Consider the following 15,294-nt stretch of genomic DNA (forward strand, 5'->3'; position numbering starts at 1 on the left):
GTAATGACATATTTGGTTCCAACACGTATAACAGCAAGTCATTGGTATATAAGGACACCCTATGCTCTACTCCTCCACCACATTATCCCTTTCCATACCCCCGAACATCTTAACGTGATGGCCAACGGCTCAATCGAGTGCAAACAGCAGGGGGGACAAGGGGCATCCCTGCCTATTCCCACAGTGGAGAGAAAAGTATCCCGAGCTGATGCTATTTGTGCGGACACTCGCCCTCGGCTCCTTGTACAGTAGCATTACGAAGTCCACAAATCGTGGACCAATCCCATACCACTCCAGAACTGCCTCAAGTGCCTCCATTCTACACGGTCAAACACTTTCTTGGCGTCCAATGCCACAACCACCTCTGTCTCCTTCCCATTCGCAGGTGCCATAACCACGTTCAATACCCTCCTAACGTTTGAAATAAACTGCCTCCCTCTCACAAACCCCGTCTGATCTTCACCTATCACCTTCGGGAGGCACTCGCCCAGTCTACCTGCCAGTACCTTTGCCAATATCGTTTAAAAGTGATATAGGCCTATACGACCCACACTCCGTCGGATCCTTATCTTTTTAAGCAACAGTGAAATCGATGCCTGCCCCAAGGTTTGTGGCAACACCCCCTTCTCTATCGCCTCCTCATACATCCCCACCAACAGCGGTACCAGCTTACCCTTGAATTTATTATAATATTCCACCGGAAACCCATCCGGCCCTGCCACCTTCCCCGACTGCATCCTCCCAATCGCATCCTCTATCTCCTGCTCCACTATCGTCCCTTCTAATGTAGCCGTGTCTCCCTCCCTTAACCTCAGGTACTCCAGCCCATCTAGAAATTCCTGCATCTCCCGGTCTCCCCCAGGTGGCTCTGACCTGTACAACCTCTCATAGAATTCTCAAAGACCTTGTTAATCTGATCCAGAGCCACCACCAACTTCCCTGTCCTGTCCCACACCTGAACACTTTCCTTTGGCACCGCCTCACTCCAAAGCTGACTCACTAACATATGCCCCCCGCTTTATCTCCATGTTCGTAAACTGCACCCCTTGCTCGTCTCAGTTGGCGTACTGCCTTCCTGGTAGATAGTCGGTCAAAGCTCGCCTGTAGTTCCTTCCTCTTTTCCAACTTTGCTGGGTCCCCATCTTCTGTATAACTCCTATCTACCTCCAGCATCTCATCTATTACCCTCTGCTGCTCCAACCTCTCCTCCTTGTCCACCTTAGCCTTAAACAAGATCACCTCACCCCTCATTACCGCCTTTAGAGCCTCCCAGATAACTGCATTCGACACCTCACCCGTGCAGTTAAAACCTACATTTCCTCAATTACTTTTTCAATTTTGTCACAGAACCCTCTGTCCCCCAACATCTAATTTCCACCCCGGCTTCTATATTACCCTCTTCTCAAGTACCATATCCACCGAATGCAGAGCATGATCTGATATTGCAATTGCCGAGTACTCCGACCCCTTAACCCCAGCCAGCAAAGCCCTCCCCATCATGAAAAAGTTGATCTGCGAGCATACCTTATGGACCGCCGAGAAAAACGAGTACTCCCGCTCCCTTGGATGCAGAAACCTCCAAGATTCTACCCTCCGATTCTGGGCACAGCCAACGCCTCCCCCGACCCCCCCCCCCCCCCCCCCCCCCACCGCCCCGGACAGGACAAGCAAGCATGGCCGTGACTTGTCCAACCTTGGCTCCTGTGCCAAGTTCTAGCCCTCCCCCCACTATAAGTTTGCGTGTGTCCTAGTCGGGGATCGCCCCACACACCTTCGCGAATCCCACATCGTCCCAATTGGGACCATATACACTTACCAGCGCCAATGGCCTTCCCTCCAGCGCCCATGTCACAATCACATATCTAGTCCCCTGATCTGCAACCACCTTCTCCATCTGGAACCATACTCTTTTGCTGACCATTACCGGCCACAGCCATCACCTCGGTCATCTTTTCCACCGTAAGTAGTGCGCGCCACCATGAGGTCCGATATCCGCCATCTTGTCAGTGCTTTTGCTAGCCCTCTCATTCGATGGCGAACCCGCGCTTCCTCCCTTCTTCACAGCTGCTCTTCGCACCCCTTTTCATATCCTTTCGCGACTTATTATTTTTCTTCAATCTTGCAAAAAAAATCAAAAGAAATTTTTTTTTAAATATTTTAAAACTCCTCCCCTTGGACCGGATTTTAAACGTTTTTCTAAAAAAACATTTTAAGCAGAAGCCACCCGATGTGCATCTTCCTTTCTACATGTTGCGTCCTAGATTTGGGCCTGCTGCCTCTACTGCCTCGTGCTCAGCTCCGCCCCCGTTGCTCCAACTGCCATGCGACACTCGCTGTTTTTAAACCGGCTTGGTTTGCCGCCCGGGACGACCCGAAAGGCCAACAAAAAAATCAGAGGGGAGAATGAAAGTAACGGGGAAACCCCCGAAAGTGCCAAAAATAGCGGACACTGAAAGGAGCCTTCTCTCGAAGTTGGCATGGTTGTGGGAGGAAGTTCCAGAGCTTACAGCCAGGCAGTTGAAGTCTCTACAGCCAATGGTGTAATGAAGGTTATGGGAGTTGTACAAGAGGCAAACATTGGAGTAATGTGGAGGCTTTGGAGGGTTGGGTGCTGCAGAAATAGGAAGGGTTGAGATCATAGATAGATTTGAACATGAGGACAAGAATTTTTAAATTGATGTGTATAGGGAGCAAGATGCAATGTTGCTATTGAACATGAGTGTTGGATGAATGGGATTTGCTCTGCCATTTAATAACATCTTGTCTGATCTGATAGGAACCTCAAATCTGCAACCCATCTACCCCTGATAATCTATCACCCGCTTGCTTTTCAAGAATCTATCCACCTCTGCCTTAAAAATACTCAAAGTCCCTGCTTCCACCACCTTTTCAAGAAGAAAGTTCTAAAGAGTCATGACCCTCTTAGAGAAGAAATTTCACCTAATCTCTGTTTCAAATGGGCGATCCTTTATTTTTAAACCTACAAGAGGATAGGTCCTCTCCACATCCATTGTGGCAAGACTCCTCAGAATCATATATCTTTCAACCAAGTCACCCCTTCACCAAACCCCAGTGAGTACAAATCTAGCTTGTCCAACCCCTCCTCATAAGACAACCCACCTATTCCAAGTATTAGTCCAGTAAACATTCTCTGAATTGCTTTCAACTTGCTTCCTTAAATAGCGCAACATAGGTACAGCTGCACCTTTTATTTCTCTTTGAACTTTCCTCCCAGTGCATTTCAAGTATAAAAAAAAGGGCTGATTCTTCACTTCCCCAACTTCGTGTTTTTCAGCAGCGAGCCATTCACTGGTGGCAGGATTCTCTGCTCCAGCTGCTTGCCAATGGGATTTCCCATTGTAGCCACCCTACGCTGCCAGGATACCTGCAGGCGCGTGCACCCTGCCGGTGGAAACAGAGTTTCCCGGCGGCAGAGAATTCAGGAAAAGGTATTTGGGTCTGCAATACCCCATCAATATATCATCAAATTGAGGGAAGCACAAAGTTGTGTTTCAAAGTTTGCAATCATTATTTCCAGGATATAAATGAGTAGAAACAGCTTCTGCCATAATTTACTGACCAGTCAAGTGAGTTGCACCTATTTTAGACCCACGAAATACCAAAATGGCAGAGAAATCTGGGTCCTATGTGTCTTAACAAATCACTTCAATAACAATTATTAAATATCTTTATTTGCAACAAGTAAGGATCAATTTTGATTCCACGATGAGTAAAGACTGACCGTGCCAGGCCTGATGTGGGGAGATAGTAATAATCATTTGAATTAGATATCTTTAGCCTCTCTTCTTTAATTGGTTGTATTATTGCACCCAATTTGACATGGACGCACAATAACCTGTGCTGCAGTTATTTTAGTCAGTGCTACAAATTTCCTGACCAGCTTGAGTAAGTCTTTCTCACTGGCATGGAAATGTGTATATTTTATAAGTTAATGCTGATAATATTGGCAGGAATGACCTGCTCAGGTAACATCATCCTTACTGATTGACTGTGGCTGGGGGGTTCCTTGGGGCATTATACTCCCTATACTTTCCCTTCTCTGCATTTAATATTGAACAGTTTGCTGTTTGCAAGCAGCTGTGGTGCGGGCTTATGTCTACTCCCATATCTGTGATGATTTTTTGAGAGGTTATAGCTTTTAAATATTTAAGACCTGAGGTGAGTACATTCCATCACCAAATATGATGCCATAAAAAGGTTTAATTGCCATAAGTAATCTAGGCCATAGCATAATTGGGCTATTTTTAAAATGATAGGAAAACAAAGGTTTGATTTAAGCTGCAGTTCCAAATGTTCATTGAATAAATGTGGTAACCAGCCAGAGAGACAGGAAAACTCTACTGATCTCTGGTTTGTGCTGCATTTTCTGAGCTCAACGGAAGGATCAGAAGGACAACTGTGACATGTGTCAGTATTTTGGGCTCAGTAAGGAGATGGAAAGGGTATGGCTGGGGCATAATGGGTCATGCTAAAATCTGAGAACACATTCAGACTCATCAGTGATGCCCAGCGATGTCTGTGGTCTGTTGCTCGTTATGCTTTCCCTTAATTTGCTCTGTTTTAATTACCTTTGCTCAAGAGTCGCCAGGTATCTTTCTGATACCACCACAAGGTTCAAAACCGAATACTGATTAATGACTCGATACACCAGTTAGTAAGTTTGAAATCAATACACATTTATTTACACACACAGTCAATAATTACTCATGCACAAACTCTACTTGCTAAACTACAACTACTACTAAAAGCCTATACTTAGCTTCGGGGGGCCCACTCAGTCAGAGGAACAATGGCCGTTGTCCGGTTCTGATACTGCTGGCTTCGAACTGGTATAGAATAGTAGTTAGGAGCGCCTATCTCGTAGCGTGCGTTGACCTTACACTTACTTGGCTGGTGCTTGGCGGGCCCCTTGTTGCTGAGAGCCAAATGCCAAGGAGAAGAAGAAGAGTAAGAGAGCGAACTGACCTTGGGGACTCTGCTTTATACCCCAAGGGGTTTCGCGCCCTTCTGGGTGGACCCTGGACTTGGTCCCAATTAATTGGACCATGTGCCAATCATTTGTATTGATTCTCTCCAATAACGGGGTCGTTCCCTGATCGTTGGGCGGGCTCTAGGTAACCGTTGGCCTGCCTTTGTTTTAGCTTCCACTGGCGCCGGGGAGTCTGTCCTGGTACCGATTGTTTAAATGTTTCTTTTTGTCCCCGGAGATAGCTCATTACTATGCTAATGGCTTGTAGTTTCAGTTCTGTCTGGGCTCTGCAAGTTCCAATCCATAGGAACATGGCAGCACGGTAGCATAGTGGTTAGCAAAATGCTTCACAGCTCCAGGGTCCCAGGTTCGATTCCCGGCTGGGTCACTGTCTGTGCGGAGTCTGCATGTCCTCCCCGTGTGTGCGTGGGTTTCCTCCGAATGCTCCGGTTTCCTCCCACAGTCCAAAGATGTGCGGGTTAGGTGGATTGGCCATGCTAAATTGCCCGTAGTGTCCAAAAAAGTAAGGTTAAGGGGGGGGTTGTTGGGCTACGGCTATAGGGTGGATACGTGGGTTTGAGTAGGGTGATCATGGCTCGGCACAACATCGAGGGCCGAAGGGCCTGTTCTGTGCTGTACTGTTCTATGTTCTATGTTCTATAACCCTTGTACCTGCTTGTTTTTCTAGTACTGTCCATTTTTCCCTGCACTCTTTGCAAGTGTCCATTTTGGAATCGGGACTTGGCCACCCCAGGTGGCTACACTCCCTCCTTGTGATCCTCAACGCAAAGTGTGAAGGATCACACTACTGCGATGTCTTAGTTCTCTGACCAAGCGGGCACCCATGACTAGGCTCTACTCTGACCTTAACTATGCAACATATTTTTAACTAAATAATTTTATATACACACATCATCAAAACTCTACGGGGCGCCATGGCATTAAGGACATGCATTACAAAATAAAAATCTGGAACCTCTAACTATTCTAAATAAACTATCTTCACTCAAACAATTCAAAAAATATCCTAACATCTTAACTGTACAAAAATAGCAGCATTCAAATTTTCCTGGTTTGGCAGTCAAACACAGAGTTCACATTTCTTTATTGGACAAACGAACACACATAAACAAAAAAATGAATGCACTTTAATCCATGTCAAGGGGTTTGGGGGTCTGGTGGAAACCGAAAATAGGGGATCTAATTCTGTATACCGGGGTGCGAGAGCGGTAGGCTCTCCTTCACCATTTCTTCATTCAAATGGTCTGCACGACACTGCAAAGTATCGCCAGTGCTAAAAGTGCTTCTACGACATACGAGAGGGAATACCAAGTGATAAACTTATCACACCAGGTTGGGGTACTGTTGACTGTTGCTGGGCTCTGAGTACTGTGGGGGAGTGAATAATTGACGGCCTGTGGGGTGGGGGTGAGGGGGTTAGCATTTGCGCGCAACCAAAGGGATCCTGCTGGTGTCCATATAACAAAGATGGAGGTCGTCTTCATCTTTCCTTCTCTTCTTTTCTTTCTTCTCTTCTTGTCTTCTTCTGGAATTCTGTGAACACAAGCATAATAGCGGGAGGGCCTTCCCGACATTTTTCCCGACCTCCCGCTATTCACCCCCCCCCCCCCCCCCCACGGCCGTCCCACAACACGAATCGCTGCTCGCCGTTTTTTACGGCGAACAGCGATTCTCCCCAGGCTGATGGACCGAGTTCCCAGGCCTTTACGGCCGTATTCACGAACGCAAACACACCTGCTCTTACCGTTCGTGAAAACGGCCGCAAAGTGCCGTCCCGGACAACCATGGCACCAAGGGTGGCATGGGCCTGCGATCGGTGGGCACCGATCGCGGGCAGCGGGTCCGATACCCGCGCACTATTTGTTCCTCTGCCTCTGGCTTCTCTCTTCAGGTCAGTCCGCGGGGCGGCTGAGGGTCATGACGGCCTGCGCATGCGCGGGTTTGACGCATATGCGTGATGACGTCATCCGCGCATGCGCGGGTGACGTCATCGTGCGCGTCAGCCGCCATGACGCTTGGCGCGCGGGCTTAGCAACGGTCGCTAAGCCCGCAATGCCGTTCTTCACGGGGCCGCGCTGCTAGCCCCGCCCGGGGGGGGGAGAATCGGGTCCCGGGAGGCGGCGCGGAGGCTGCCGTGAAACTGGTCGTGTTTCAGCCGCCTTTACGACTCGCCGCATTTGCGGAGAATTGCGCCCAATATCTGTCATTATCTTGCTTAAGATCTCGTGTGTTTGTCTGTCTGTCATTTATTGCCAATTACCCTTTATAATTGGTCACCATCTGGGACTCCCTCATTTTTTTCAAAAACCGAATTTCTAGACAAGACATTCTTGAAAAATACTGACACAGTGCGAGCCGTCTCGCAGCCTGCGCGATTTACCGTCCCAATGTTTGAGGATGTAAATAGCATGAGGAAAGCAACCGAAGGGTCCCTATAAAACAAAAAACTTTTCGAAACAAAGAGCCAAAATGAGGTGCGTATGGGCCGCGGCGGGTAAGAATTGGATTGAATCCCCAGGTAGGATGGTATGTGCTCTACCTGAGCTTAGCTGACCAGAGGGGGGTCCTCAGGCAGGGCAGGGATAAGTGCCGTTTCTCCACTGCCAGAGTGACCGGCAAGAATGGGCGGGAATGTAGTCGTCGTGGGGGGTTGCAGTAATGCCTCTCCTACCTTCAAATTAGAAGAGCAATTATGAACTGGTGTCGGGGCAAATTCTCAGAGGTTTCTGCTGATAAGCTAGGCGGCTGTCACTGGATTCATGGGGGTTTGTTCTGCCTGTTCAGTGGGGGTTGGGGTGCTCTCCTTTTCTGGGGCTTCTCCTGCGCACATCCTCCATGTACGTATCTATGGGCTGTTTTGTTTAATTCCTGCCAATCGGGGCCGTTTTCCTGATCTATTTGGGGTCCGAATGTGCTCTGAAAGCCATTCTGAACTGAAAGCAGGGATTGCAATTCTGCAATTTGCTTCCAGCACTTTTTTTTTTAGAACAGTACAGCACAGAACAGGCCCTTCGCCCCTCGATGTTGTGCTGAGCAATGATCACCCTACTCAAGCCAACGTATCCACCCTATACCAGTAACCCAACAACAACCCCCCCCCCCCCAATTAACCTTATTTTTTTTGGACACTAAGGGCAATTTAGCATGGCCAATCCACCTAACCCGCACATCTTTGGACTGTGGGAGGAAACCGGAGCACCCGGAGGAAACCCACGCACACACGGGGAGGACGTGCAGACTCCGCACAGACAGTGACCCAGCCGGGAAATGAACCTGGGACCCTGGAGCTGTGAAGCATTTATGCTAACCACCATGCTACCGTGCTGCCCCTTGCGTGGTCTACCGAGCTCTGCCTTTGTTCCGTTGTGGAAGCATGGATTGCTCATACGGCTGCTTTTAAATCATTGCACTGTTTCTGCAATGCCTCTACCTGCTGTTCTGTTTCTTGTCTTACCAAGACAGCACGTTGTGTGTCCTGGTAGGCCTTATCATACTGGGTCTGGAAGCTGCTTAAGTGCGCCAGACAAGACTGGTGTGCCCTCTTGGCATCATCCACCTCTCTGTCTTTTGCTGCTAGCTTCTCTCTTAACTCTCTGTTCTCTCTCTCTATCTCGCTCACATCTACCTTACTCGTTCTATCTCTCTCCTATATCTCTCTACGGAGCATCCGAATGACAATCCACAGGAAACCTTGTACCTGCTTGTTTTTCTAGTGCTGTCCATTTTCCCTGCACTCTTTGCGAGTATCCATTTTGGAATCGGGACATGGCCACCCCAGGTGGCTCCAGGTCACTGATACAAAATGGCCATTTTGGGCATAATACGAGAGGACTACGCAACCAGACCAAAACAAGTAACTGAAGTCAATGAACACATTCTGATAAACCTTCTGCACACTCTCTAAAATCCTCAGATCCTTCCCAAAGTGTAGTACCCAGAATTGGACACGATACTCCAGTTTCGGCCGAACATGTGTTTAATATAATTCACAGAATTGTTACAGTGCAGAAGGAGGCCATTTTGACTATTCTGGCTGCACCAGCTCCCCAAACGAGCATAGCTTCCTTGCCATTGTATTCTGTGGGCTGAATTCTCAATATGGAGACAGGAAACAGGAAGGTTTCCTTTTCAAATCAGAAAGCTCCCTCAAGTGGAAAACTGTTTAAATTTAAGATTTTCATGGAAGGAAGTCATTGATTGTTATGAAGACCCAGGTTTCCTGTCCAGTTTAAGCCAGTGGGCATGGGAGCTAGGTCAGCTGAAGTGTGGACCTGATTTATACCTGCCGCAAAAGCGATCATTGAGGCTGCTTCTTGTCCTAAAGGAGAAACATGTCGATTGAGCAAGAGCCTTCCACAGCACCAAAGGGAAGCAAATTGTCACAATGGAGCTGGAGGCCTGGCACCTGGCAAGGCAAATTCTTGCTTCATCAATGCTGATCTGGATCTAATGTTGGGCCTTGAGGGAAATGAGGGGGCTCTCCAGCCAGAGGATGGCAGAAGGAGGGCATGTCATTGTGCAATGGCAGTGTTCAGTGCCATGTCCCTCTTCCTCCTCCTTTCTCTCATCTTGTTCCTCTCCGGTGAGGTGTCTACTTCCACTACCTCCCCGGAGGGCTGTGTTATGGAACAGTAAGAAGTCTTACAACACCAGGTTAAGGTCTAACATGTTTGTTTCAAACACTAACTTTCAGAGCACTGCTCCTTTCTCAGGTGAATGAAGAGGTATGTTATGGAAAGCGCAGCAGACCACCACAATGACCAAGGCCTTGCAGGAGAGTATTGCATGGCATTAACCTACTGGTCTAGACATTGGAATCGAACCGTCAGTGACTCCTGGACTACTCAGTGATTGTCTCACTGATCAGATAGCATTGGCTATATCGCCTAAGTGCCTCTGTGGAGGGGTAAGTAGCTATCTCTTCAAGGGATATCCATTGTCTTCCAGGATCCATCCAACCACTTTTAGGAGTTAGAATAAAGATCCAAAGCAGCCTGGATGGGTGGAGGTTGAAGAAATCATGACAACTGTTGGGAAAATGAATCACACATGGAGGAAATGCTTTTTATGGTTACAGACATATGGACAATGTCCCAGACATCACCATCACCATTTCTGGGTATGGCCTGTCTCACCTGCAAGACAGACCTGCAGAGGTGGCAGCACAGTGGTATACAGGGGGGAGGGAGTTGCCCTGGGAGTCCTCAACACCGGCTCTGGACCCCATGAAGTCTCAAGGTTTTAAACATGGACAAGGAACCCTCCTGCTTATTACCATGTACTTGCCACCATCAGCTGATGAATCAGTACTCATCCATGTTGAAATGAAAAAAAATGAAAATCGCTTATTGTCACGAGTAGGCTTCAATGAAGTTACTGTGAAAAGCCCCTAGTCGCCACATTCCGGCGCCTGTCCGGGGAGGCTGGTACGGGGACACCTCTTATAGAAAGCAAGGGCGCAGGATATGCTCTGGGTGGGGACCTCAATGTCCATAGCCAAGAGCGGCTCGGTAGTACCAGCACAAATCGAGCTGGCTGGGTCCTAAAGGTCATAGATGCTAGACTATCAGACTGAAGGAGGTGGTGATGGAACCAACAAGAGCGAAAAATATACTTGACCTCATCCTCACCGATCTGCATGCTGTGGATGCATCTGTCCATGACAGTTTTGGTAGATGTGATAATTGCACAGTCCTTTTGGAGACAAAGTCCCATCTTCACATTGAGTATATCTTCCATAGTGTTGTGTGGCACTACCACTGTGCTCAATGGGATAGACTTCGAACAGATCTAGCAACTCCAGACCGGGCATCCATGAGGCGCTGTGGACCATCAGCAGAGCATTATATTCAACCGCAATCTGCAACCTCATGGCCCAGCATATCCCCCACTCTACCATTACCACCAAGCCAGGGGATCAACCCTGGTTCAATGAAGAGTGCAGGAAAGCATGCCAGGACCAACATCAGACATGAAGCTACAACACAGAACTACATGTGTGCCAAACAGCATAAGCAGCCAGTAATAAACAGAGCTAAGTGATTCTACAATGAATGCATCAGATTTAAGCTTTGCAGTCCTGCCGCATATAGCCATGACGATTAAACAACACTGGAGGAGGAGGCTCCACAAATATCCCCATCCTAAATGATGGATGAGCACATACGTGTTAAAGACAAGGCTGAGGCATTCGCAATAATCTTCAGCCAGGAATGCCGAGTGGATGGTCCATCTCGGTCTTGACTGGAGGTCCCCAGCATCACAGATGTCAGTCTTCAGCCAATACGATTCACTCCTCATGATATCAAGAAACAGCTGAAGGCACTGGATATGCAATGGCTCTGGGCTCTGACAATATCCCAGCAATAGTGCTAAAGACTTGTTTTCCAGAACTTAACGCACCCCTAACTGGCATTTACCCGACAATATGGAAAGTTGCCCAGCCGTGTCCTGTACAGAAGAAACGGGACAAATACAACCCAGCCAATTACCGTCCTATCAGTCTACTCTCCATCATCAGCAAAGTGATAGGAGGAGTTATCAACAGTGCTATCAAGCGGCACTTACTAGACAATAACCTGCTCATGGATGCTCAATTTGGGTTCCACCAGGGTCACTCAGCTCCTGACCTCATTATAGACTTGGTTCAAATATGGACAAAAGAGCTGAGTGCCAGAAGTGAGGTGAGAGTGACTGCATTTGAGTGAATATGGCATCAAGGAGCCCTAACTAAACTGGAGTCAATGGGAATCGGGGGGAAACTCTCCGGTTGGAGTCATACCTGGCACAAAGTAGGATGGTTGTAGTGGTTGGAGGTCAATCATCTCAGCTCCAGGACATCACTGCAGGAGTTCCTCAGGATAGTGTCCTAGGCCTGACCATCTTCAGCTGTTTCATCAATGAGCTCCCTTCCATCATAAGGTCAGAAGTGGGGATATGTGCGATGACTGCACAATATTCAACACCATACGCGACTCCTCAGTTAATGAAGCAGTCCATGTCCAAATGCAGCAAGACCTGGACAGTATCCAGGCTTGGGCTGACAGGTGGCAAGATATCTTCGCGCCACACAAGTGCTCGGCAATGATCATCTCCTACAAGAGAGGATCTAACCATCACCCCTTGACATTCAATGGCATTACCATCGCTGAATCCCCCACAGTTGACATCCTGGGGGTTACCATTGATCAGAAACTGAACTGGACCAACCATATTAATACTGTGGCTACCAGGGCAAGTCAAAGGCTAGGAATCATCCAGCAAGTAACTCACCTCCTCACGCTCCAAGGCCTGTCCACCATCTACAAAGCACAAGTCAGGAATATAATGTAATCCTCTCCACTTGCCTGGATGAGAGCAGCTCCAACAACACTCAAGAAGCTCAACACCATCCAGGACAAAGCAGCCCACTTGATTGCACGCCTTCCAAAAAAATGCAAACCCTCCACCACCGATGAACAGTGGCAGCCATATATACCATCTCAAGATACACTGCAGTAACTCACCAAGATTCCTTAGACAGTACCTTCCAATCCCATGATCATTACCATCTGGAAGGACAAGAGCAGCAGATACCTGGGAACCCCACCACCTGGAGGTCTCTCCAAGTCACTCCCCACCCTGTCTGGAAATATATTACCATTCCTTCACTGTCACTGGGCGACATCCTGGAACTCCCTCCCTAACAGCACAGTGGGTGTACCTACACCACAAGGACTGCAGCGGTTTAAGTCACTACCATCTTCTGAAGGGCAACTAGGGATGGGCTAACCAGCCCATCCCATAAATGAATTAATGAGGTTCTGTGCCACTTGTGCGGATTGCACCTCCCTTTTTAGGTGGTATGGACTGACTTTAAGCAGGATAGGCTCGCTGTTCAGTGATGCTAACCTCATATGAATGTGGGCCACTGACTCAACCACTTACCAGTGCATATGGTGTTGGGCTGAATGTTCTTATTTAGACTGACAACAGTAAAATGTTTACATGCTGTGTGTATGAGAATGAATAGGCGTGGGTTAATTGTGAATCACAATCCCCGTGCCCCTTTTGGGCCTTATCTCATATTTCCTCAAACTGTCAGCTCTTCAGCTGTTTCAACGCTTTGTCCTTTTGTTTTGATTCATTAAAGTGAATCTGTTTTGAATCCACAAATCTTGAACAACATTTAATTATCGTATCACAGATTCAACCAACCAGAAAGGTGGGTTTTACTTGAAAATGGAGTCATATGATAATGAGAATCTTTCCAATGTCTTTTACAATGCAATAATAACTCAGAGCTGATTGCAACAAAGCAGAATGCTGCGATCTGTTCACAATCTGCTTGCCTGCACAAAACACGGTGAAACGTCCTTTATGAATTGATCTTGTGTTGTCACTCAAGCCAAGTCTTGTGACTCTGTTTCTAACAATGTATGCTTGTAAAATTTTGCAGCTTGAAAATCAGATTCTAATATTAGTCCACATTAACAACATAACACCACTCAATGAGGAACAAGAAATACAGTTTATTTAGATCCAGTGCTACAATCAGATGAGGAGGCCTTGAGTGGCTCCCCCCTTTGCCCCCTCCTTGTTTTCCACAACAGGTTCTTCTTCAAAACGGATGTGCTTGCCAATTCCATGAGGATTTAACCAGTGTTGACATAGAACATAAAACTACATGTTTGAATTAAAACTAGTTTATTTTATACGACTGGAAATCATGTTATGAATTTTCACTACTAAAAATGGTTTGCACACTCTCCTGAGTAACCGCTAACAAAAGAATAGTATTGAATCTATGATACAGTAATGAATTATCTCTCTAATATATAACCTACACTCTAAATCAACTTCACACTATCCTTCTACATTACCTTCTCCAACAGCTTCTCCCAGAATGCCTAGCGACGCAGCCTTTTATATGACTACTCAATGATGTCATCTAGTGTTGATGTACATGAACACCATCTTGTTAACCCTTTACTCTCCTTACATTATATATATCATTACATCGCCCTTTGTTTTAGATGTTTTGTCCAGTACAAAAAGGAAAATATGAGTAACATTATTACATGATACATTGATATGTATACTAAAAGTTAACAAGTGAGTAAAAATTTGTTAAACAGTTCATTTGTTTCTCTTTACAAATTCAGTCTGACTTTCTGATTCTGGATGATCTCCTCAATCCACTCAGTGGAGGGGTAGATGTTTTTAACTGCTTCTGGAAGTCATCTTGTAGCTTAGCAGATGCTGTAGCAGTACAAAATAAATTATCATCAAACTGAAGACTTGGAAATAACGTACGAGAAGATTGAACTTTCAGAAAAGCACATTGATTTTTTCTAAGAACAGAACCATCAGTCACTAGAACAATGTACGAATGAGGTGCTGCTGGACATATGACCTTAGCTAGATCAGACCGTCCTCCAGTGGGAATCCGAATTCTCACTAGATCATTTGGATTAAGTGGTTTCAGTGATTTTGCATGTTCATTGTAGTATTACTCTTGAAAATGTTTTTGATGTTGCATTTTCTTTATGACTGGCTGAAGATCAGGATCAAGTAGTACATGGAAGAGTTGTACGCAATGATCTGTTCTTTCGAAACTGAGCAGAAGATAAACCAGTGGAGAGAGGAGTAACTTTGTAATTCAATAAAGTTAAGAACATATCTGAGTCAGAGTCAAGTGCTTTCTTGAAAAGTTGTTTCACAATGTGAACACCATTTTCAACCTTGCCGTTAGATTGCGGATGAAGAGGGCTAGACGTGATATGAGTGAAATTGTAGCTATGAGAAAATTCTGTCCAATCATTGGTATCAAAGCAAGTTCCATTGTCTGTCATGACTCTGCAAGGTATCCTATGACAAGGAAATATTTCTTTAGTCGCTTTAATCACGGATTTCGAAGTAGAATCAGACAATTTCATTACTTCTGGGTAGTTTGAAAGATAGTCGATGATCAAGACATAATTACAATCATGAAAATGAAAAAGATCAATACCAACTTTCAATCATGAAGTCTTCTCGAGATCATGAGTTGTGAGTTTCTCTTTTCTCTGTATCGACTTATTTTGCTGGCATGTCTCACAGTCTAGTACAAAATTGGCTATGTCATTATTTATTCCTGGCCAATATACTGCCAGTAGGCAGCACGGTGGCGCAGTGGGTTAGCCCTGCTGCCTCACGGTGCCAAGGTCCCAGGTTCCATCACAGCTCTGGGTCACTGTCCGTGTGGAGTTTGCACATACTCCCCGTGTTTGCGTGTGTTTCACCCCCACAACCCAAAGATGTGC

This window comes from Scyliorhinus canicula, chromosome 11 (genome assembly GCF_902713615.1).
Source record: "Scyliorhinus canicula chromosome 11, sScyCan1.1, whole genome shotgun sequence".
Classification (NCBI taxonomy): domain Eukaryota; kingdom Metazoa; phylum Chordata; class Chondrichthyes; order Carcharhiniformes; family Scyliorhinidae; genus Scyliorhinus; species Scyliorhinus canicula.